Below are 27,153 nucleotides of genomic sequence, written 5' to 3' on the forward strand. Positions count from 1 at the left end.
CATGCTGCGAGCTTGCAATTATGGGGGAAATAGAGAATGTTAGGTGGTAGGTAACAATAGCCTCAAATAACTTTGGGATAGCGGATAACTTTGCTATGCCCCGGTAGTTTTCTATTGAAGACCTGCTTCCATTTTTATGAAGCGGAATAAGAAAATATTCCTTCCATATTGTTGGGAAAACGCCATAAATTAAAGATAAATTAAATAAATCTGTTAGCGGCTGCTAGATGTTTGCAGCACATTTTTTAAGAAAGTGTGTCGGGATCCTGTCGGGGCCGTATGAATATGATACTTTTAAAGTTTTTAAATAAGATAGTACATCTTCTGAAGATATAAATGGAGCTCTGATTGAATAACATGAATCAATATGGTATGGGTATTCATTAGGTGAAACGTTGGTCTCAATAGAGTAATTTAATTTGAAAAATTCCGCAAAGAAGTCGGCGATCTCTTGATCATCGCTGGAAATATTATCTTGGAATTTCATGGATGATGGAAACCCTTTCACCCTGAGTTTAGAGTTTACGAATCCGTAAAATGCCTTCGGGTTGCAAGTTATATTTCTTTTCATTTTACAAAGATAAGCTTTGTAACACTTTTTGTTCAATTGAAAATACTTGCAGCGTAGAATCGAGTACTGTAAGTAATGGTTATGTAAACCCGTCTTTTTGAACAACTTGAAAGATCGAGACTTTTTATTCTTTAAAATTTTCAGCTCTTTAGTGAACCATACTTGGCTTGTATCGGAATGTACACAAATCCGCTTAGGTACGTATTTTTCAAAAAGACAGTAAATGGTATTGTAAAAGTGAGTCCCCGCAAAACTTATACGGCTGTGCAAAATGACGTTGAGCAACACCATCAGCTCAGTCAGAATTGGGAAGGACCTCTCCGAGCCGTTCGAAACTAAACGAGGTTTCAGACAGGGTGACCCCCTATAGTGCGATTTCTTTAATTTGATGCTGGAGAAAATTATACTAGCTGCAGAACTTAACCGCACTGGAACAATATACTATAAAAGCGTGCAATTACTGGCATATGCTGATGACATTGATATCATCGGTCTAAACACCCGCGCTGTTAGTTCTGCTTACTCCAAGCTGGAAAAAGAAGCGGTAAAGATGGGTTTGATGGTGAATGAGGACAAAACGAAGTACCTGCTGTCATCGAGCAAAGAGTCAGCGCATATGCGCCTTGGCAACCACGCTACTGTTGGCAGCCATAATTTCGAAATAGTAAAAGACTTCGTTTATTTGGGAACCAGCATCAACACTAGCAACAACATCAGCACTGAAATCCAGCGAAGAATCAATCTTGCCAATAAATGCTACTTTGGACTAGGTAGGCAATTGAAAAGTAAAGTCCTCTCTCGGCGAACGAAAATCATACTCTACAAGTCACTTATCGTACCCGTCCTGCTATATGGGGCAGAAGCATGGACCATGACAACAGCAGATGAAGCGGCTTTGGGAGTGTTCGAGAGAAAAGTTCTTCGAAAGATTTATGGACCTCTACGCGTTGGCGATGGCGAGTACCGAAGAAGATTTAATGATGAGCTGTACGAGCTATACGCAGACATCAACATAGTCCAGCGAATTAAAACGCAGCGGCTGCGCTGGCTAGGCCATGTTATGCGAATGAAAGATGATGCTCCGGCCAAGAAAGTGTTTCTATCGGAACCCGCCTATGGAAGCAGAGGTAGAGGGCGGCCCCCACTCCGTTGGAAGGACCAGGTGGAAAACGATTTAAACTACCTTGGTGTGACCAATTGGCGCCGGTTGGCGGAGCGAAGGAGCGACTGGCGCGCCTTGTTGGACGGCCATAACCGTTTAGACGGTTAAGCGCCAATTAAGTAAGTAAGTAAAAGTGAGAAACGCTTTGCTCCACATCATCATTAAATATTGGCCACACTATTCGAGATAGATCACGATTTAATTTTTTAAAATTGGCCTTCGCAAAGTCGAAGCGATAACTGGAGTTGTATCGTTTATTTCCGCTGTTACTAGCATAATTTACAACTTGTTATTAACAGGGATCTTTGCTAAGTTTGGAACACTCTTATTCCGCCTATATTCAAATTCCCGCACAAGTGCCCCAGAGGGCCAAAAATCGTTACTCAAGATAGTATCAAAATGGTCAATAGGTACATCTAATCTAAAGGAAGATACGTTTCTTTCATAACTAAAATTAAATTTACGAATTGTTACGTCATGGGTTTTCCTTTTTGAGAAGATATACGATTTCAGATCCTCCTCAGTAGTATCCCTCTCGAATCTTGACACGAATATCGATTTTTTAGGAGGGACTACAACCAACTTCCTAGTTCCAGGCTCAGTCGCCTGAGAACGGTTTGCAGGTTCAGTATTTTTTCTAGCTGCTAGTTTTTTTGGAGGTGCCTTTGATGTTGAAGGCTCTACTGTAAGAGGACTTGGAGATGCTAAGTTTATTAATTCTATCGTGCTAGGTGTAGGAACGATTGGGTTCTGGATGTTTTGAACGGGGTCTAGGGTCAATACGCCAGCCGAGACATCAGTTCGTTTTCGTTTGCTGTCACGACTGTCGCTGTTAGCATTAGCAGCTGAATCGGTAATACATTTGAAAGTTTTAAACAAGTTTTCATAATACTTGAATTTATCCCCTAATGTAGAAAGTTCCTTACCGATTTCGAAGAATGCGTTTCGGGTATGTTTGAAAAGCTTAAAAAGATCCACTTCCGTGGATCTGCATTTCAAGCACGACCAACGCACACCCTTGTTATCGTTGACACACCCTTGCTGTCAAACTAGCGCACTTCATATGAGCAAGCTCATCACAAAGCCAGCACGACACGAAACGCTCGGTATCACCTTTCAATTGGCAGTTAACAAAATTGCAAGACATTATAAGTTAAAGTAAAATTGATTAAACAGACGGAGGCAGTGAAAATAGTTTGGAGATCACAGTAAGAAAATCACTGTTTGAGCAGTTTGAAGATCACTGTATGAGCAGTTTAAGATCGCTATTAACTGACGCTTAACAACACACAATGCAAACAGCTGTGGCAGTGAAAAGAAAATGAAGTAAATGTGCACGAGCAAATAACAATTGAAAACTGAAAATATATAAATGCCAATCAAATGCAACAACAAATATGCAAAGTGACTCGGCAAATATGTATGTATGTATGGATATACACACTTTATCAATTATTTTTAAGATACAATTTATTTTAGTAAAGAAAAGCAGAACTTTAAAATTGCCAATGCAGTACACAACGTGTTTACACTTATTTTAGCACAATAATTATTTAAACAAACAAATTTATTGATTTAAGACAAAACAAGGCACAGTAGAAATCAAAACACAATTTCACAGCTTGACGTTCGCACTTTGTTTACTTAAAAAAAATTTGTTTACTTAAAAAAAATTGGATTTTGCTAAAACGGTCGTACAATATTTACATCGGACAGTATTTGCCAGATATGCGTTTGGGCTACCAACCCCCTGGTTTTTTTTCGGAGACTCCGGGCTTTAGAGTGGCTCCTCCCTTTTCCGGGTTTCGGACCATAATCTCCAGATCTAGCGGCGTGATCGTTCAAAACTCAAAAATGCATATATGTATGTACTTTCAAGTTTAACGAAGCTTTTTTTAACTAAAATGTGTGATAAATAACAGTAAAAAAATCTAAGTTCGGGTGAACCGATCATTACATTACAATGCGACCTACATGTTTTACGACGACTCCGAACGGCATCTGCAAGCGGATGAGTTTTCACTGAGAAGCTTTTCATGGCAGAAAAACAATCGGAGTGTTTGCCAATCACTGTCGAGGGGCGACCCCGCTTAGAAAAACTCTTGTCTAATTGAAAAGACATTATTCTAAATTTTTGATATTGCTTTTTTTAGATACTAAATGGGATTTTGTCCTCAAATTTAGAAATTATACCGGATTTCATGGAGTTTAGATCCCCTTTTGAAATGATTCTCACCTCTTATTAAAGTTGAAGACATACAATTGTGTTCGAAATGATAGCAGTGGCCTATGAAAAATTTAGTAATAGTTTTAAATGGGTAAACCCTGTTCTAAAGAAATTTTAATAATAGTTTTAAAATGCTAAACTCTGTTCTAAAGAAAGGCGAGAACTTATCAAAAAGCTTTTGACAGAAGGCAAAACGCAAAGGAGAGTTACAAGCAAATAAATATAGTTTAAAAAAAACTAAAAATACGATTTTAAATAATATCAAACTAAAGAGTTACAAATAATTTTCAAAATAAGTTTAAAACAATAATGAACAAATAATACTAATATTATTGTGAAAAAAGCGTGGGCGCTTTCGTATATCGAGTGCCCGACGCTTTTTTCCAGAGCTTACGATTTATTATCGAAATTTTCGAGACCCGAGAAGTACTTGCAAATCTCGCGAGCTTCTCGACATAAATTTAATCGCTGTATGGACAGTATTTATTTATTTATTACAGCTTATCACCCTAGTTTAGTAAATCCATAACACATATTACATGAGATCTCTTCTATCTATCTTATTGCAGTTGTACAACAATATGACAGTAATTTATTTTTAAATACATTCAGTTCTTCACAGTTTCTTATATCTATATCCTTTGTAGAACAAATTGAGCTGTCCCCTTTCCGTGGAAAGAGCGGAAGCCTAAAACTATTCTTATTTCTAGTATTCATATTGTGAATATCTTTTTGGTATACAATATTAGTGCTCAAATAATCCGGTAAATCTAATTTTTTAATATTAAAAACAAAATAAAGTATACGCTGTTTAACACTAAGACATTGTAATTCGTTCAGCATATATGCTTTTTATTTAATACTAGCAGACCCGGCACACGTCGTTCTGCCCTAAATTTGGCCTATCTGCATACAAAATTTAAAAAGCTTTTTCCGTCTAACTCTGCCCTCGCCCTCTTCACTTTTTCCTAATCCTTTTATTCACTCCTCCCTCCGTTTTTTTTGCTTCATCTATTTCCATCCTGTTGGGTTCAACTCCCGGGCAAAGCAACATCAAAATTTTAGAAATAAGGTTTTTCAATTAGAAGAAAATTTTTCTAAGCGGGGTCGCCCCTCGGCAGTGACTGGCAAGCGCTCCGAGTGTATTTCTGCCATGAAAAGCTCTCAGTGAAAACTCATCTGCCTTGCAGATGCCGTTCGGAGTCGGTATAAAACATGTAGGTCCCGTCCGACCAATTTGTAGGGAAAATCAAGAGGAGCACGACGCAAATTGGAAGAGAAGCTCGGCCTTAGATCTCTTCGGAGGTTATCGCGCCTTACATTTTTTTTTTTTTTATTTATCTCCATCTTGTCTCATTCTATCTATCTCTCAGTCTATCTCTTTTCTTCCAGTCCCAGTCCCAGTCGCACTCCGAGTCTCAGTCCCAGTCCTAGTCCTAATCCCAGTCCCAGTCCGTCTCTGGTCTACTTCTCGGAAAAAAGGATCGTAAATACTAATATAGGCAAATTTATATACCAAATTTCAGGCAAATCTAATAGGACATATGTAAATAGGTATGTGGGTATTGTTAATTCATGTCTCTATTTCGGCTTCGCATGCATATTTATCAGTTTTGCCAGGTTGATGCGACTAAATCGAATATCACAATGAAAATTACTTTAGAGCTCTCAGCAACACCTTTCATTTCATATCCATATTACCCACACATTCTATGGACATCCGGGTCCACGTTTTGGCCTATATCTTGAGACCCTAGTCACCAAGCGGTATAATATATTACTCTGTACTAAAGCACTAATCAACAGCTTTCATTTGATATCCATATTATATAAACACATTCTAGGGGTACCCGGGTCCACGTTTGAACAAAATCGACCGACGCATCTCTTCAAACACCGGCGACCAACTAACACACATTTTAGCCTTTCCTTTTATATATATATATTTTTATTTTTCACACTTTACTATAATATTAAAACGAAATGCAGATATTCGTTGCTTTTGAAATTCGGCTTAAAAACTGCACATGGAACAACTAAAGACTCTCCTGAATTAAAAAAAAAATGTCTTAATACTTCTAAATCGCGGGCCCCCTCAGAAACCCCGGGCCCGGGGATAATCACTTCCTACATAGTTTAAATGGTTCAAAAGGCAGTGTAAAATGTATATTTAGACACGAACAAAATATTGATGAATTTTAATTTTGGAATTTTAACAAAAGTTATTGTAAGCAGTAATTATGTCTGTGTCTCAGGATATATTTTCCGCTGTGTTTTGGACAATTTATGTAAACAAAGTGTTTAAAATATATTCATTTTGTTTTCGTTTCCTCCTTTTTTAGTATTGTTTCGGTGCTTTAGCTATATGTGAAGTTTCAAGTTTGTAGCCCCATAGCAAGTCTCATAAAAATTTAACAATAAGCACTCATTCAGTCTATGTAAGGGCCTCACGGATTGGACAATTCAACCGAACTTCATGAAAATTGATCAACGAATTTCCCCTTCCGTACGATTTTCTCAGTACCTCGATCCGTGAGCCCACCTAGGGGGACTCTTTGACCTCAGAAATACGTTAAAAATTTCAAAAATCTGATTTATTGCAACGTTTCATTTTTCTATTATCTCCACTCGTACGCCACCTAGCTGATTGTTTTTCCTTTTGTTGCATTAGCTGTATTTCGTTGCTAACTAGTACAATTAAAACACTAGCTAGCTTACCGAATTGCATGGAAAGCAAAGGTATCGAATTGAGATGGCTAAGCGCTTTCAGCAAAGAGGATAAATACAATAAGAGCAGTCACTCGTTATTTTGTGGCGAGTATTTCGCTGGAAATTGAAAAAATTGATGCCGAATGTTTTCTGAGAGGGACATTTTTAATTGTCTCGCATTTATCCATGCCGTGTAGGCCCCTTGTGCAACTGTGATTTTTGGAAAGAGAATTAAATAGGTTAATTAAATACAGTCGGAAAAATAAACACAAATACCCCACGAAAATGTATAGAAGACATCTATAAACATCTCTCCCAAAAAAAGTAGCGACTACCTCTCAGTATACATCGAGTAAATGCCTAAAAAATAACGAATGACGGCTCTTATTGCATTTATCCTCTTTGCTTTCAGTTGAAACCGCTTAGGTAATTGTCGACCTGATTGATAGTGTTGTATAGTAGGGTTTTTTTTTTTACGCGAGCTCTAAAAAAATGCTCGAAGGCACGCTTGATGCGATGAGCGGGATGGATTTCAAAGCGCACATGAGACTCAAGCGTGAAACAGTGGTGTATCTTACCAGTAATAACAAAAGCTTTTTAATTAGTAAATACATTTATAAACTAAACAAATATTTGATTTCTCTAGCGAGGTATTCCACATCTTCTTTTGCTGCTGACCAGTCTGGTGTTGGAAGATCACGTATCACACCCAAGAAATTCATTTACATGTATATATGGTATATTAGCAACAGCGTGACATTTCGCCAACTAGGCAATTTGTTTGGTGTAGCCACATCAAGCGCATGGTCCGTTGTCCAACGCGTTTCTCGGTATTTGGTATCTATTAGTGATGAATATATCAAGTGGTCAGAAGGCATTCAGCTACAAAAAACGACTGAAAAGTTTTACCAAAACCAACGTATCCCTGGTGTTATTGGAGCTATAAACTGTACGCACATTGGTATTAAAGGGCCGAAGGATCAAAAAGAAATGTACTTCAATCGTAAAAAAACCTATAGTATAGTGCTGCAAGCTGTAGTGGATGCCGATAAAAAGTTTATTGATGTAACCTGTGGCGAGCCTGGGTCACTTCATGACTACAGAGTTTTGAGAAGATCCAAACTCTTTAAACAGATTTGCAGACGATTACCAACATCGTTGTCAGTGCGTGTGTTTTGCATAATATTTACATCACCCATGACGATTTGTGTGACGCTGAAGGAAATGAAATGGACGATGCAGTTTCCTTTGAGATTGAAGAGGATATAGAGGAGTCGAATTCCAATTCCAACTTAGATAGAAGGGAAAATCTTTTTAATTATTTAAGGCAACACAATTTAATTTAAAATAACCTTTTGACTTTGAAGAATAAATTATTATAAAAATCTGAAGATAACACGTTCATTTTCCTTCGACCAATGCTTGTAAGTATAATGGGATGCCAGAAATTTACCCTCATTACCAAGGTGCTTTATGCGATTCGATGAGGGACTCGTAAACCTAACGGCAAACGCAGATGGCGTTGGAATTGTCATAAGTGAAAGTGTCTTCCAACGATTAGCTCTTTGATGGATCGGGCGCTTCGGGATATTCATACCTGGACATCAAATGTCGGGTTGAAAGTCAACGCGGACAAGACGGATATGGTCTTGTTTACAAAGAGGTACAAAGTCCCAAATTGGACCAGGCCTAAGTTAGGAAGGGTGACCCTACAATAGAAACCTTGCACAAAATATCTAGGAATCATCCTAGACAGTAAGCTGTCATGGAAGCTCAACGTAGAGGAGAGTTTGAGAAGGCCTCAACGGCTTTTTATGCATGTAAAAGAATGCTGGGGTGTACGTGGGGCTTATCGCCCTCTCTTTGTCATAGCATTTACATTCCAACCAGGCTCGGTGCCTCGGGGCAGCTTGAGCGCCGACCATACGGCCATAGTAGTATAGCGTCATCAATCACAAGACGAACAGACTACCGGATTCCCTATCTGCGCTTCAAGGGAGATCTTAAGGCCACAATAGAGGTGGACGGTTGGCGCAAGGGTGCTCAAATGGCGGTTCCAAAGTAGTGGAAGAAGAAGGGTCTGTGGCACACTGTGCTGAGATGCGCGGGGCTGTAAAGTGTCGAAGATTATGTGTAGGTCTTACAATCTTAGACTAACTGAGTTGAAATCTTAAATCATTCGATTTTCAGTATATATCGCACCCTAAATTAAAAAGAGTCAGAACTCTAAAACATTTTATATAGATTTATTAAAGTTAATCCATTGAAGTTAATATTCCTTAACTATTAATTAGTCCCATCTGCCTATTGAAAATCGATTTTTCAGTAAAGTTCAAAGTTAATAAATAATGTTTGATTTGAAAATTGTTTGCCGATATGAGAAAAATCGAATACAGGTGAAAATTGCAAAACCAAGCATTGAAAAACGTTTTCAAAAAATTGCAAAATTCGGTTTTCACCCAATTTTACTTTTTTATAAAAACATGTACAAACACATACGTCATAAAATGGATATAAACGAAAGCTCATGCATCTTACTCAAAATTCGAGTTCTAAACACGAATCCTCAGTTAAATTTAAAATTTGTTACTAAGATTTTTTATAATTCTTCTGAGTTTGCAGTTTTGTATTTATTTATTGAATTTAAGTATGACAAATTGTTAGTCCTAATGCAAAAAAGTCTACTGTTTTTTGACACCTTTTTTGTCCACTCAGCTGGAGCAATTTCTTCCCTATAAAGAGAATAAGTTCAAAAGAATATACTCAACTCAGCTGAAAAAACTTTATACTCAGAAATAATCTAAAAATTCTTAGTGACTCATTTTTAAATTTTACTGAAGATGCGTATTTCGAATACAAATTCTGCGTAAGATCGTGAGCTTAACTTTATATCGACTTTGTTACGTGTTTGTACATGTTATTACGATATCCGATTTTGATTCGGAACAAAGTCGTGTCAAACCTATCACACAAATTTCTTTATAAATTCGAATACAAATCGAAAGAAATGAAACAAACGAAATTAGAAATAATCGTAAAAATTTACAAAGCGGGTGGATTGCAGAAAATGACCTAGAAGGTTCAATGTAGACATATCATATCGTTTTCGAGATAGTCTCACTTATTCACCCATTTTTCCATTAATTCCAATTTCCTCTGCTCCATCTGCGCATCCTTTTCAAATTTTTCCCTCACCAATTCTTTGAAATACTGCAGGGATTCGTCTCGCGATTTCACTTTTTCTTCTGCCATTTTTTTCTTCAGCTCAAATTTTTTTTCATAGTACAGCTCCCGTGCGGAACGCTTTTTGCGTGATGATGTATTAGCTGACGCAGATGGCACTGGCGATGGCGATGCAATTGGTGGAGGTGTTTGCGTTGATGATGGCATGATCGGTGAAGGTGTTTGCGTTGGTGATGGCATTATTGGTGAAGCTGTTTGTGTTGGTGATAGTATTGCTGATGGAGAAGGTGGTGGCGATGGCACCAACACTGTCAGTACTGCTGGCGTTGATGACGGAGGCGATGGTGAAACTACCGACGACTGACACGTTGATGATAGTGGTAGTTGCAGTTTTTCAACCGGCCTGCAGCCAACGTGGACGGTGTGGGTATTAGAAATTATTGGGCTTTTCCCAAATATCTCGTCCATAATTTCCATATATGGAGTAAAGCATGGAGTAGCGCCAGTTCTGCGGTTGTTGTCTTTTGCTGCTTTGTATGCGTTAAGCAACGTACGCATTTTCGCTTCCAAACATAATTTGATATGCCATGTAATTTATATGATGGTTAAATATGTTTTCTAACATACCCCAATACCAATGGACACCATATCTTTCAATACATTTGAGAAGGCAGACCTCTTTTTTTTTGGATGCAGGAACTCTTCCTTCCGTGCAAGGTAGCATCTCAAGAATCCTGCGGTTTGTTCCCGGCTCCACTTTCTCCGTTTTTTCCCTGAAATCTATAAAACAATTGCTAATTTAATATTTTTTTTATAAAAAACTCTAGCGCATATTTACTTACGTTTGCTCCATTTTGTTTCACTTTATTTTGTTATTTTTGTTTATCTGCACATTCGTATGTTCATTTCATTCGCTCGTTCACAAAAGCGCCCTATTTTTGAATATGCAACACTATACAACACTATCCATCAGGTCGACAATTACCTAAGCGGTTTCAACTGAAAGCGCTTAGCCAACTCAACTCGACAACTTTTTATTGTTGCTTTCCATGCAATTCGGTAAGCTAGCTAGTGTTTTAATTGTACTCGTTAGCAACGAAATACAGCTAGTGTTGCATATTCAAAAATAGGGCACTATTGTGAACGAGCGAATAAAATGAACATACGAATGTGCAGATAAACAAAAATAACAAAATAACAGCGTGACGGCAGGGTGACATACATACATACAAACAAACACACGCATTTCATTTATTTTGTTTTTGTAATTCTCTGGTTGAGTATCAAAAACATACTGCGCTAGAAGTAGAAATGTCATAGCAGCGAAAAAAGTAACAATTAGCTGATAAACCTCCACCATCTGTATGGTTTTGGCATAATGAAACTGTTTAGCTAGTTGAAGCGTTTTCTTCAATCGATCGGTAAAATATCTTTAAATATCTCGATCCCTGTCCCGTCTAGAAAATTATTTTATAAAAAATAATATAACCTAAAAAAGCCGTTGGATTTGATCTAAGTTTCAGTTCTGTTGTTTATCTTGAAGTTTCCCGAAACTCGAAGGCAAATTTTCAAAGTTCCCCCCCAAATGCTGCATTGTCATGTTGTTGTTGTTGTTGTTGTAGCGATAAGGTTGCTCCCCGAAGGCTTTGGGGAGTGTTATCGATGTGATGGTCCTTTTCCGGATACAGATCCGGTACGCTCCGGTACCATAGCACCATTAAGGTGCTAGCCCGACCATCTCGGGAACGATTTATGTGGCCACATTAAACCTTCATGCCATTCCCTCCCTCCCCACCACCAAGTTCCATGAGGAGCTTGGGGTCGCCAGAGCCTCGTCTGCTAGTGAAACAGGATTTGCCGCGGATAGGTGAGGTTGACAATTGGGTTTGGAGAAGCTATATATTGCGCTGGCAACCTGAAGGGTTGCGCTACACAGCCCCTTCAATCTGGTATTTTAGTCGCCTCTTACGACAGGCATACTTACCGCGGGTATATTCTGATCCCCTAACCCGCTGGGGGGCTGCATTGTCATCGAGTTCGGATGTATGTTTCAAGTTTCAAGAATCTTGCTCTACGGGAACTCAAATAGCGGTCGCAAGATTCCACATTTTGTAAATGGACTTTCCAGATATCTCTAAGCAGGCCCGACGAGAGGGGAGGAGGAATGGGGGGGATTCCCCCGGGCCCATGGTTTCCCAGAGGGCCCACGATTTAGAGGTACTAAGACATTTTTTTTTTTAATCCAGGAGAGTCTTTAGTTGTTCCATGTGCAAATTTTAAGCCGAAATTCAAAGGCAACGAATATTGATAATGATTTTTTGCCTGGGCCTTCGAACAGTGAGGAGACATAAAAAACATCAAACAAAAATGTATGTTTACATGAATCCAAAATCGTAAAGTTTTTGTGGTGACACTGATGAAGGTTCATCTTCAAAAAGTCTTCCAACAATACCACCAACTATGTATCAAAATCCAGATTATTTAAACGACTTCGATATCGGTACCGTGAATAATGAGTTTTTGCGATCTGAAGAAGTCAACGAAATAAATCGTCGAGGTCATCAAAAGTGTCCTGTTATTTTTCCACGTGATTGTCATGACGAGGCATTTCCTACCTCGTTGTTAAACATAATCTTGCCAAATGGAGAGAAAGTGGAGCGGGACTGGTTAGTGTGGAGTGCCAGTAGCAATGCTTTTTATTGCCTACCATGTCGTCTGTTAAGCATCAATACTTTAAATCGACCTAAAATTTCTTGTCCTGGCGGATATTCGAAATTCCAGGTATGGAAGAAGCTATACGATAAACTGCCATGGAACGAAAATACTCAAGATCACATTAAATGTTATATTCAATGGCGATCTATACAAAATCTAATTCACAAGGAGGCTACAATTGATACACTTATCAATGAACAGCTAATCACTGAAAATCAAAAGTGGAAAGAAATTTTATATAGAATTTTGGACACTAATTTATTTTCGGGTGAAATAGGCCTAGCTTTCAAAGGCGAAAGTATATATCTTGGTGAACGAAACAATGGACATTTTTTGGGCATCTAAGATCTCATAAGCCATTAGGATCCGATACTTAGAGATCATTTGGAGAAAGTTAGGATTTCACAACAGCAGCACAAACGTTTACAGGTTCACTATCTTCCCCCAGACATTCAGAACGATTTTATAGAAATTTGTACAAAGCACGTGAGGAAAACTATATTAGATCAAGGCAAGAAAGCCAAGTATTTTGCTTTTATCGTTGATGCCTGATGCTAGTCACGTTGACTACGTTCATTTTGCGCTAAATCCATTTCAATTCGAAAGCAACAAATTTTATAATTCAAGAACGGTTTTCGCTTTCGTGAATTGTAACCAAAAAACTGGTCAGAAAATCGTTGATCTAATTTCCCATACTCTAGGTAAAAATGAAATCCCATTAAAAGATTGTCGTGCACAAGGGGACGATAACGGCGCCAATATGAAAGAAGCTTAGAACTCACATTCTCGACAAAAACTCGAATGCTGATTACTCGCCTTGTGCAACCAACAGTCTCATTTTATGTGGTGTTGATGCTGCAGAATGTTGTACGGCTGCAACTACTTTCTTCGGGGTGGTACAAAAATGTTTTACTATTTTCAGCAGCAGTCCACAACGATGGGACATCCTCAAAAAAGTGTACCGAGCTCTCTTCATAGTCTTTCAGACAAAAGCCAAATTTCATTGCGCAAGCATACGGCAAAGTTACCGGCATTCTCAAGTACATCAACAAGTTCAAATGTATCTTGCTGTCCTCAATTTGGTTCAAAATACTGACTACCATTAATGAAAGAAACGAAAGCTAGGGACGCCACCATAGGTGTTGAGGTCCGACATCTAGATGCCTTATTAGCTGATTTGAAGTTGATCAGGAACCAATGCAAAACAATTTTAAACGAATGCAAAACAGTTGCTATTCAATTGAACATCTCGCCAAAGTTTCTGGACATTCGAAAGAGAAAACCCAAAAGACGTTCTGAAGATAATTTAAATGAGATGATTACGGATGATTCAGAGTCTGATTTTAAAAACAATACATTCCTGATGATCGTTTATTCGGTAATTACTGGCATTACTGAACGATTTGCAGCTATGAGAAATTTGAGCGAGACGTTTTTCTTGTTGTGGCAGTTTGAAGGCATGGATGAAACTACGGTTCGGGCGAGCGCAGCAAAATTTGTCGAAAAATACAAGTCGGACATTTCTCAAAGCTTAGAATCCGAAATAATTCACTTCAAACACATTTACGAAGCAAATTTTGATAAAGATCTGTCATCATTGGAATTGCTAAATACCATCTACATGTGTTCAAAATCGGTATACAATTTTCCCCAACATTTGTGTTATACCTGTCACTGTAGCTAGTGCAGAACGTTCCTTCAGCGTCCTTTCAAGAATCAAAAACATTTATATATCGTGTTCATCTTCTCAAGAGCGAGCTTCAAGACTTGCCACGATTTGTGTTGAATCCGTTTTTTTTTTCTCGGACGTTGTGGCAGCGCACTGCCCTCAAGTGGCCCGATGAAACCAGGCTAATCCTGTTTTTTTGTTTTTGTTACCGAGTCTTTGAGAGGCAGTGGCTTCGTAAGCGCCGAGATCTAAAACCGCTTAGCTACAGAGAAACTCATCACCTGAGAAATAGGATAGGATACGTTAGGTGGTAGCTGCCCTGATAAGGATAGCTCACTTGGACAACACGAATGTCCGTTGTGATACCACATACACCAAAAATAACGGTGACTTAGATTTAGCTACTTAGAGAATCGTTGGGTAGCAATGATAAAGCTCCGAATGATACCGATCTCAACTTTGGATATATCCTCGGGAGATCCAAGTGAGTCGCGACCGAAGTACTTTCGCCTAGTTCTGGCAAAAGCTGGACAATCAAGCATAAAGTGATTTGGTGATTCCACCTCATCATCCTCCATACAGCTGCAGCAGGATGGAGTTTCCAGTATATTGAGACGTACCGCATGGATACCCATGGGACAGTGCCCTGTCAAAACCCCAATGACCATTGATAGGTGAGTCTTACTGAACCCAATTATTTCAGCAGACCTCATGCCATCCACTTTTGGCCAGAAAGATCTTGCTACCCTGCAAGACGTGGTATCCGCCCAACGTTTGCTGAGCTGATTCGAGGCCCAGCTATGGAGGAGCAATCCACAGGTGGCCAGCGGAATCCCGAAATCCCTACAGCCATCTTCATCCGGTTCAGTTGTACCGATGCGGGCTAAGAGATCCGCTTGACAGTTACCCGGGATATCACTATGGCCCGGGACCCAGATAATCTTAATTGTAAAATAATTCGATGCAATCGCAAGCGAGGTCAAGCACTCCCAGACCACCCTCGATCGCACTGTAGTTGAGCTCAAGGCCTTGATAGCCGCTTGGGTATCAGAGTAGATGTTAAATTCCCTAACCGTGGTAGCACTGGATAGCATTCCATCCACCGCATCCTTAATCGCAGCAATTTCTGCTTGGAATACACTGCAGTGATCAGCCAACTTAAACTTGCGGCTTAAATTTAGCTCTTGACAAAAGACCTCCCCCACCAACCTTTCCATCCAGCTTCGACCCATCCGTGAACAAGTTAACCGGTCCCATGCCCCAGATAATTCCTCTTCCCCAATCCTCTCTCTCTGGAATAACTGGGGTGAATGTTGTATAGGGAGCAGTTATCGGCATACAGTAGTCCGTTCTGTCCGGAATGAAGTCGAAACTGGTAAGAAGGCTAGAGTGTCCGCGGTCAGAAAGTCTATATCCCATATCACGAAGCCTGACCAACGACCTTGCCGCGGCCGCCTTTCCCGCAATATCTACTGGGTATATGTTCAGCATGACGTTCAGTGCCAAGGTAGGTGTTGTTCTGAGAGCGCCACTGATACCGATCAGCGCCGTCCGTTGCACTGACACTAACATTTTGGAGGTGCTCGCCGTGTCCAGTGCTTTCCACCAGACCAGCACCCCATATAGCAGAATCGGTTTGACCACCATCTCATAAAGCCAGTGTACTATTCTTGGCGAGAGTCCCCATATCTTTCCGATAGCTCCTCTGCAGCAGTACAAGGCAATGGCGGCCTTCCTGGCCCGATCTTCCACATTGGGTCTCCAGGACAGTTTCTTGTCCAAAACAATCCCCAAATATTTAACCCTATCAGAAAGTACCAACGGTACCCCTCCAATCGAGAGAGTCCTGAAATCGGGCATCTTATATCTCCTTGTGAAAAGGACCAATTCCGTTTTTCCCGGGTTGACCGCCAATCCACATGATTCAGCCCACCTAGCCACAGTATCCAGGTAGTCCTGCAGAACATCGCGCAGGGTGCCCAGAAATTTGCCTCTGACTAGGATAGCGAGGTCATCATATAAAATACAAAATGGCAAAAAACCCCCTTATCTGAACGATCGGTTGTATGGGATATATATTATATATAGCTCCGATCAAAATGATTTTTACAGGAAATCTTCTATGATATATTAGAATATATACCACCCAGTTTCACGTTTTTATATTGGAAACTAAGGGGGAAATGGCCAAAAATGTTTCTATCTGAACGATCGGTTGTATGGGATATGTATATACTATATACATATAGCTCCGATCAAAGTGATTTTTCAGAAAATCTTGTATGATATATTAGAATAAATATCACGTTTTTATATTGGAAATTAAGGGAGAAATGGCTAAAAATCGTTCTATCTAAACGATCGGTTGTATGGGATATATACTATATATAGCTCCGATCAAAGTGATTTTTTCAAAAAATCGTCTATGATATAGTAAAATATATATCACCGAGTTTCGCGTTTCTACTTTCTAAATTAAGGGAGAAATGGCAAAAATCTTTCTATCTGAACGATCGCTTGCATGGGATATAACTATATATAGCTCCGATCAAAGTGATTTTTTCAGGATATCTTCTATGATATATTAGAATATATATCACTGAGCTTGACGTGTATACTTTCTAAATTGCGGCAGGAATGACCAAAATCGTCTTATCTGAACGATCGGTTGTATGGGAGATATATGTTATAGTGGTCCGATCCTACCGGATCCGACAAATGTCTAATATAATACAAAAATACATCCTTGTGCCAAATTTCATTGAGATATCTCAAAATTTGAGGGACTAGTTTGCGTTCAAACAGACAGACGGACGGACAGACGGACATGGCTATATCAACTCAGTTCGTCGCCCTGATCAATTCGGTACACTTAATGGTGAGTCTATCTTCTATATTTCTCAACGTTACAAACATCGGACCAAAGTTAATATACCATTCCATGTTCATGAAAGGTATAAAAAAACAAGCAACTACGAAGAGTTATTAAAAAAAGGAATGAATTAAACCAACCAAGTTATTTGAAGAGAGTTGCAAAAAGTATTTCAATTTACTAGACTAAAATATTTACATACATACACACATACATATATAAAAACATATTACGAATATACTATATTTTATTTCTGAAATCGCTGTGTATGAGTTTGAATACTTTCGCGTATGTCGGTTCCTTTCGTTGTTCAGAAGGTTTATCTAAATGGTAAGTACACTAAAAGCAGAATTTGTCAAGCCGGATTTAGCAAAAGCAGAATTTTGGAAAACCAGGATTTTGGAAAAGCAAAATTTTAGAAAACCAGGATAATACCTATGCAGGATTTTTTAACATTTTGCAGGATTTTGCGAGGTAGAATTTTCTAAAACAGGCAAACGTTACGCTCCCCACTGACTCAATGTACTTCGTTTTTATATAAAACTTCAAGAAGTGCTGTATGTTGAATTTTGGCAGGATTTACAGATCGCGCCCGGACACATTTTTTCATTTTACATTTTACTCCTTCTGTTCTCATTCCGTACGAAAAAAGTTCAAAATCTGTGAGTAAAATGTGTACAAACATGTCTGAAGATACGAACAATGAATTCACGTCATTTAATTCAATCGTCACTTTTCATACATATACAATGAAAACTTCAACCAAAAGATATTAGGTAGTAATACTATTAAGTTTTCAACTCGACCCAAATAAACCTTAGAGATTAAAAATGTAGTAGGAGGTAAGAGCGGAGTAAAAAATTTGGATTGGAATAAAGTCTGAACACTGTGTCAGCAATGAAACATGTTGTCAAAAGCGTGACGTCACGCCGAGAAAATTTATTTCACAGCTAACTATGATTTTTTTCTCTCTCTGGGCTTGAAATCGATCAATTTAAAAGTCTAGCCATAAATAGTACACCTAGCATTTCTCTACGACTTGCAAGGGTAGGAAGATTTATTAGTTTTAACCGATTAGTGTTAGGAGGAAGATTATAGGGAGAGTCCCTTTGAAGATTTCTCAAGGCGAAAAGTAAAAACTGTTTTTGAATTGATTCTAGTCTATCCACATGAACTTGATAACGCGGATTCCAAATTATCGATCCATATTCTAATATCGGTCTCACCAATGATGTAAGAAGGGTTTTTGTAACGTAAGGATCACTAAACTCTTTTGCCCATCTTTTCACAAATGCTAAAACTCCTCTTGCTTTATTGACTGTGGCATTAATATGAGGGTTGAAACTAAGTTTGCAATTCATTGTAACTCCCAAGTCGGCAAAAACATCAACGCTTTCCAGAGTTTGGCCATTAATTGTGTAAGAAGCTCGCTTTACGTTCCCACGTGAGCGGCATAAAATTCGCATTACACCAAGTAACTAAACAATTTAAATCCGCCTGGAGTACAGAACGTTCTTGAACCGACGCGTATGACTTAAAAAGTTTTACGTCGTTGGCATACGTTAAAATTTTAGAATATTTTATAGTTGTGGAAATATCGTTTATAAAGAGCAAAAACAGAATAGGACCGAGATGGCTGCCACACCGGAGGGAACATCGATGACATTCGAAGAAATGTTTTTAAAAATGACTCTTTGAGTTCTACCGCAAAGATAGGAGGAGATCCAGCGAGTTAGGCCAGGTTGAAAGCCAAGCAATTCGAGTTTATAAACAAGTAATGAGTGGCGTACTTTGTCGAATGCTTTGCTGAAATCAGTGTATATAACGTCGGTATGATGATTGTTTCTAAACCCATTAAAGACGTGAGTTGTAAATTCAAGCAAATTGGTTGTGGTTGATTTGGCTCTACAAAAGCCATGCTGAGAACTATCTATCAATGTAGAAATCGAAAATGTAAGGTGATTAGTAACGATTGCTTCGAAAAGCTTAGGGATAGTGGAGAGCTTTGCTATTCCACGATAGTTTTCAATAGCCGACTTGCTTCCTTTTTTATGGATTGGTATAAGAAACGATTTCTTCCAAGCCGTCGGGATAATGCCATTTTTTAAAGAGAGGTTAAACAGATCAGTAAGGGGCTGGTAAATGTATTCCGCACATTTTTAAAGAAAACATGTTGGGATCAAATCGGGACCATATTTGAAGGATTCTTTTAGGGTCTTTAAATGTCATAGAACATCTTCAGACAACAAATGTGGAGCATATATTGAGTTACTAGAATGGAGCTCATATGGATAACTTGTAGGTGATGAATCAACCACAGCAGAGTAATTAGAGTGACAGAATTGAGCGAAGAAATTTGCTTGATTGTCGCTGGAAATGCTATTTCTAAACTTCATGGCAGAAGGAAACCCGTTAGTTCTGCGTTTAGAATTTACGAAATCATAAAAAGACTTGGGGTTGCAAATAATGTTTCTTTTAATTTTTCATATCAAAGGCTGAAAAAAACGTACATTTTGAACCCGACACCCTCAGAATTTGATGAAATTTTGCATGGGGTTACATCTTACCCACCCAAACACAACCTCATTTTTAGAAATTGCATTTTTGTGGGCGTGGAAAGGTATCGAAATATCCGAAAATATTAGAAAAATGACGATAATAGGTACTTTTAAAGTGTGATTACTACGGAATGGCTTTACCGATTTCAAAGATCTTCATACCATTAGAAAGGTATTGAAAAAAGCTTTCAAAAAAATACACTGTAAAAATTTTTTAGTACACTGCAAAAAAATTTTTTTTTAATAAAATTTAAAACTGAAAAAGCACTTCAAAGATCAAGCGATTTTGAAAAATAAAATTTTATTTTAGAAAGGTCTATTTAATATATATAACATATCTGAAAACTAAAATGGGTTTTTTTTTTAATTTATTTAAGTAAATGCATCTCTTGGTTACTTTCTCATATTTCGATATCACGCGTAAAATAATCAACCAATTTGAAAAATTTTTATACCGTTAGAAAGGTATTAATATCACCTTTGAAAACATATACTGTAAAGATTCTATATTACACTGAAAGAAAAAAAATTTAATTTTTTTCTACATTTTTTTTTTCAAACTGGGAAAACACTTCAAAGACCAAGCGATTTAAAAAAAAATTTTTAGAAAGGTCGATTTAACATAAAAGCTAGAATGGTGTTTTTTGTTCTTTTAAAAAAATTTATAATTAATTCGCAAGAATCGTATTATCAAATTTTTCAGACACGCACAATAAATAGAGATACACTTAATAAAGTTAATTTTTTATTTTTATTTATTTAGATTTAATATACAACTTTGCGCAGCTCATACTGCTGACTTTCGGAATATTTGCTTACTTTTAGTGATGTTTCATATAAAGGTACAAAAGAATGGAAGCTTTGAGTTCCCGTAATAGTTTTGGCATTTTTGTATCTTGAAAGTAGCTCTTCTTTTGTTTTGTTGTATTCATCAGCGTCTGCGTAAGCAACTTCTATGGAGGTGTTATACGTTTGTAAAGCCCAATGATAAAGGTCCTTCGCCGTTTGAATTTGATTTTTATTTGCCATGCTATAATTCCGAGCGCCTCTTTTTAATGTCCCACCTATACCATCACATGCAGATTTTCCATGGCTAGTTGCGTAAAAGTGCCACTCAGCGAATATTTCGAAATCAATTTTATGATGACATAAATTAATTAAGTTGTATTTGTTTTTGTACTGTGCTCCTGCACCATCTGACACGTAGATAATTTTCGTAATTGAATTGCTTATATTAGTCTTAACAAAATTAATCATTTTTGAAATATATAGATGAACTGCTATGCTATAATGGATATTATGGCAAAGGTTCTATGAATTAAATTATCGTTATCTTTGTAAGAAAAATCACGAACGGATGTATGGTGGCTTGATTATTATTCCAATGATATCCTTGAATGGCATCTTGTATAACAAACGCATAGTTTTCAGCGAAATCCATTTGAATTAGCAGTTCTCCTGGCAGCAGTGTCATTTTTCCTTCACTTACGAAGCGGGACTGGCGCTTAGCTGTGAAATGATGTGATACCAGCTTATTGATGTGTTGTAAAAAATCGTCAACAAATGTGTTTGTAGTAGAGGAAATGGTTTCGAGATTACATCTGAGTGTTGTGTTCCATTTTTTGTAAATAATTTCTTGAATCGAATTTTTTTCGTAATATTCCAACATCATCGTTCTAAGGTTCGTTAAATTATCGTAGCACCGACCACACATTGATACGCAACACTCGCTGTTTTCTATATTACCATTACAGACAACGAATTTAATAACATCTTTATAGCTTCTGAAATTATGTTGACCTTCCATCGATTTCAAACCGGATTTTTCGAACATCAGTTTTACATTCTGATGCAATGTGCACACACAGACATTTTGCTGGTTTCCAACCCCAAGTTTGATACAATTCTCTGGTCGCAACATGGTAAATCTGTAAATCCTAATTGAAGTGAAGGATGTACTTTTCTAAATTCATAGTAAGTTTCAGGAAGCGATGACAGCATTAGTCTTTTTTGAACTTTCTCGCGTATGTTTCCTTGTCTTACTACAATTGAGTCCTGTGACCCAGGCATGATTCGGCTGATTTCATCATCTTCATAAAACAATTTTACTGTGTTTAAAGTTTGTTCAGGTAAACTACGCCTGTCCATGCTAGAGCGTTTGACGTCCGAAAACTTTGTTTTATTTTTTTGTATATCTTTGCTAATTTTTATCAATTCGTAAGATAAATCATGCCCAAAATGTCTTTAATTTCCTTAGATGTCATGGTGTTTGGTAATATAGATAATATTTTTTGCTTATCCAAATTATTTGAGCAGTTTTCGATTTGATATTTCATGTTCTCCAAAATTTGTTCGTAGTAAGCTTTGATCTTCTTTAGGTCTTCTGATAAAGTTGACAGTGAACCACCTCCAAGTGAATCCGAAATACTTTGCGCAATTTGCTGTGTTTTTTTTTTTTTTGCAGTATGAATCCCTTTCTAAATATTTTCGCTTCATTGGCGATGGATGGCTTCCAAGATGAGGAATAACATGCCTATTTATATTGTCGACGAGTTCGTTGAGTTCGAGTGATTTAGTATAGCTGCTGCATGTTGGAACTTCCTTATATTCTTGATACAATTCACCGCTAGTCAAGATTTCTTGTGCCTCTTCACTTTCCGTTTCAGTAGAACGCTGATTATCAGCAATCTTGATAGCATCCTTAAGTTTAAAGCGACAACTTTCGCAAATACGGCAACGATGAATGTCGGAGACTGCTGGAAAATGCTCAGATATCAGCGCTGCTTCGTTTAAGCTAATGTTTCGAAGTTGAGAGGAACATTTTCTTGATAGCTGCACACATCTGTATTTATTAGTTGATTCCATATCAATGCCTAGTTTCGTTCTGGTCTGTGTCTATCCGTTGTGTTGTTTTTTATAGTCCATGGGTGCTGTGGCAGGTAATAGCCGTGTTTTTTAACACGCGTATATCCGTTTACGCTTAAACTTTATATTGACTGCTAAGCGACAAACTATAAATACACCTCTGAAATTGCTGCGCATAAATTTTGACCTACTAAATTTCAATACGCATTATACTCAGATGTAACTGAAATATGTGTCTTTGTTTCACCCTCTACACTAATTCTATGTATTCTATGTGTGTCCACAATTCATCGCAACTGATTCAGCTATATGTTATACCCTATGGCCATCAGAGCGTTGCGTCTCCGCTTTTCGGTACACCCTGTTGCTGTAGCTAGTTGTTTAACCACAGCCGCTAGATGGGTCTCCTAAGCATTATCTAAGCGAAGATAGGCGTATACGCGCGTGTTAAAAAACACGGCTAATGTCAATCTATGTGTCCGTGGTAGGTAACGTTAATATGCGTGTGTGTGTGCGCGGTATTGATACGTCCGAATTGTTACCTTTTCCAAGGGTTGTTTTTGTAGGTATCTAGACATACCGCTTGTTAGCTAAGCGGTAGGTTGAGGTAGGTAGAAATCGGTGATTTTTGCCGTTTGGTAAATTTTTCGTTTTTGCTTGTTCATTGTTACGTGTTTGGTTGCTGTACCTTCTGGCTTGTGCTGTTTTTTGTAAACTAGTTTTAAGGGTTCAAATATTTCGTCAGAGATAGTGTTGGTTTGTTCGTTTATTATCCTGCCGTCAAACGTTTTTAACATGTATATCTCCATGTTCTCAAGTACATTGAGCCGCCGACCTTTTCCTTGTACGTGAAGTATTCGAGCCGTTGTTTTGATGTTAGCTGGGGTGCACCCCACTGGAATAAACATTTTTTACAGTGTATTTTTTCAAAAGGTGATTTTAATACCTCTCTAACGGTATACAAATTTTTGAAATCGGTTGATTAGTTTACGCGTGATATCAAAATATCAGAAAGTAACCAAGAGATGCATTTACTTAAATAAATTAAAAAAAAAAAAACCATTTTAGTTTTCAGATATGTTATATATATTAAATAGACCTTTCTAAAATAAAATTTTATTTTTCAAAATCGCTTGATCTTTGAAGTGTGTTTTCAGTTTTAAATTTTATTTAAACAAATTTTTTTTGTCAGTGTACTAAAAAATTTTTACAGTGTATTTTTTTGAAAGCTTATTTCAATACCTTTCTAATGGTATGAAGATCTTTGAAATCGGTAAAACCATTCCGTAGTAATCACACTTTAAAAGTACCTATTATCGTCATTTTTCTAATATTTTGGGATATTTCGATACCTTGCCATGCCCACAATTTTTCGAAAATGCAATTTCTAAAAATGAGGTTGTGTTTGGGTGGGTAAGATGTAACCCCATGCAAAATTTCATCAAATTCTGAGGGATCGGGTTCAACGCATATTGGATTTGATATGAAATTCATCATATGTAAGCTTTATAACACTTTTTATTAAGTTCAAAATACTTATGACGAAAAATAGCGTATTGTGCATAATCAGAATGTAAACCGGTTCTCTTATATAATTTGAATAAACGTGATTTCTTATTTTTTAAAGCTTTTAGCTCTTTAGTAAACCAGACTTGCACTGGTTCAATGTACGAGCATGTGCGTTTGGGCACATGTTTTTCAAATAAAGTATAAATGGTTTTATTAAAATGTAAAACGTTTTCCTCTACATCATCTTTATATCGAGGCCACGTTATCTCAGAAAGCTCTTTATTTAAATTGTTAAAATTAGTTTTGGAAAAATCAAAGCACCTGGTAGAGACACGTGTTTTGTTATTGCAGCCGACTTCGTTGCTTATGATTTCGTAAGTTATCTCAAGAGAAGGATGGTAAACGTCTTCTGGCAAAACAAGAGGTTAACACCGATTTATAGAGTATTTAGATATGTCGCCAACAAATGCTAAGTCTAAGAATTTTCCATACTTATTCGGAAAGAAGTTGATCTGATTAAGGCAAAGATCAGTAATTCCATCTAAAAAGTCATTGTTATGCATCTTGGATGATACGGGGACAATATTGTGATCAACGGTATTCCAAGATATATGTGCCAGGTTAAAGTCGCCGTGGGCTTTATCATCGAATTGACTGTTTGTAACAGTGAAATATGGTGCATATACACTGATAGATCAGAAGACGGTGGAATATAGCAAACGGCTAAGTAAATATGACCCCGGCCTAGTAAGATTCGGATGCATTTAAACTCGATGGAATCAACTTCGGGTAAATTAACATCTTCAGATGGAATTGAAGAATGTACAGCTAGCAAGACACCACCTCCGGTCCTATTTAAGCAGTAATTTATATAGGTCTGGTACTCAAAAATTTCGGAATTTAAAACATTGGGCTTCAGTCATGTTTTGGTAAAAGCAATAATATTATAGTTACAGTCAATGGTTTTCAAATATAAGTCAGTTAATTTAGTATTTAAGCCTCTAACGTTTTGATAGTAAATGCTTAAGCAAGATGTTAAATTAAGTTTTTTGGATCGGAACTTTGAGGAGGAATTTTTGCTACATTTTGAGTAATCTCCATAGTCTTAAGCACAAATTCGCGAACAAAAGCCCCTGGCGGCCAAAATGCGCTGTCCAAAAGTTTATCAAAATCTTTTGAGTAGCCATCAATTCTAAATGAAGAAATGTTTCTTTCGTAATTAAATTTAAATTTTCTTAGTCATGCCGTCAGCCTTAAGTTTCGAAGTGACATAAGACTCGATATCCTCAACGGAAGTGTCTTTGTCAAAGCGAGATACAAAAATCGATTTTTTGAGCGGGACTACAACCAGCTTCTTAGCCGGTGATTCTGAATAAGAAGTCACAGATTGAGAAGTTACAGTTTGAGACTCTAAGGTTTTTTCCGCGGCCTTAGAAGTGGATGGAACCACAGCTTGCGGATTAGGGGAAGCCAAGTCTGTGAGCTCCACTTGCGGAAGATTAATGTTCTGAGCAGGATTAAGATTCAAAGCGATAGGTGAATCTTCAGAGCCTTTTTGTATATTATCGCGGTTGTCTTTATTTCTATTTAAACAATGCGGTAACTCGTCCAAACACTTGAAAGACTTGAACAAGCTAGGCAGTTAAATTTTGATATTATTATAAAAAAATTTGCAGCGAAAAAAGCAAGAAAAGCCACTCTTTGATATCCGAACCTTCTATATTGATTAATTAAAATTTATAATCATCATTAGATTTATCAGAAATGTTTTAAAATGTTACCATATAACTAGAAAAGGTTATTTGAAACAATATGTAGCTGTTAAAAGAGTATTTTATTTCTGCGTTACAATAAAATAGTATAAATAGTAAAAATTAAAATATTGTGTTAATTTTTTTTTTCAGCTCTTAGTCCAAAAATCATTTAGTTGATGTGGCAAAAATTTTTTTTGATGTAATCCATCAATAATGATTCATGAATAAGACGTCATTAATTCAAATTAATCAAATGTATTAGTGGATTTTTTATAGGGGGTCCGTAAATTGTTTAGTCCCGGGCCCGGATTTTCCCTCTACGGCCCTGTCTCTAAGTAACCAATCCCTGTCCCATATACTCAAACGCTCTTATCCTTATTATGACAAGCTAAAAAAACTCAAGTCTTCGTTCAAAGTTTCAAATCTCGGAGTTATGGAAAAGTTCTTTAAAACTCCAAAACAAAATTTCCAAGATCGTGAAGTTTGTTTCCTCCTGTTATCGTCATCGAGTTTCGATGTGTCTTCCAAGTTTCAAGACTCAAACTCTCAAGGAAGTTACTCGAAAATGGATTGCAATGTTCTCCAATTTTGTATGGAAATTGGCGGAAAAATATCAAACGATATAAAGGAAGTAATAAAAAGCGTTTTCCCCGTTCAAAACCGTGTCACGTCCCAGGTTATAACATAAAACTGTAACTAAATGCAAATGCTAGTTTTTCGAAGATCTGAGTTTAATTACTTTTGTTTTATGTAATGATTTAACTACTAAAGTTAGGGTATTGTGACATGGATATCTTTTTTTTTTTGCTACCACTCAACATTTTATCGAGCAACCTGGTAAAAGATGACGCAATTCAATTGATTCAAGCATAGTGCACCATATACAAAAACAAGATTGCATTTTTTAAGTATTTCGAGAAATATTTCTCTAAAACCATGAAAAGTCAACTAACTGTACAGCGCCATTTCTGCTCGCTGATTGGTTGTCGCTATTTTTTTTTTTAGAAAATAAAATGAAGAATAGACATGCACTGACAAAAATTAATTTCGTCTCACTTGAACTTAAAAACTGAATGTGGAATATACAAATTAGTGAAAAGATGGAGTACATGCATGCTTTGTTTCACCATTATAATCCGGAGAAGATAAATTAAGATTATCACTCATTTATCTAATAGAATATAATAAATAATAGCCGTGTTTTTTTAAACGGCTTTATTTATCTTGACTCTGTGTAGGGAAGAGAATTTTGTAATCGAAATTTAAGTAACTTCCCGATAAGCTACAAGCTTGAAACTTGGAATATAGTTCAGAACTCGATGACAATGAAATAATAAGAAAAAAACTCCGACAGGTGGC

At 37.3% G+C, this 27,153-nt stretch overlaps 1 protein-coding gene across 10 annotated transcripts in view; it reads right to left on the reverse strand.

Moving 5' to 3' along the window:
• Positions 1 to 27,153, reverse strand: part of LOC137240400 (DNA-binding protein D-ETS-6-like) — a 113,253-nt gene that overhangs the window by 2,893 nt on the left and 83,207 nt on the right. The window lies entirely within an intron of this gene.

This window comes from Eurosta solidaginis, chromosome 2, assembly GCF_040869045.1.
Source record: "Eurosta solidaginis isolate ZX-2024a chromosome 2, ASM4086904v1, whole genome shotgun sequence".
NCBI lineage: Eukaryota > Metazoa > Arthropoda > Insecta > Diptera > Tephritidae > Eurosta > Eurosta solidaginis.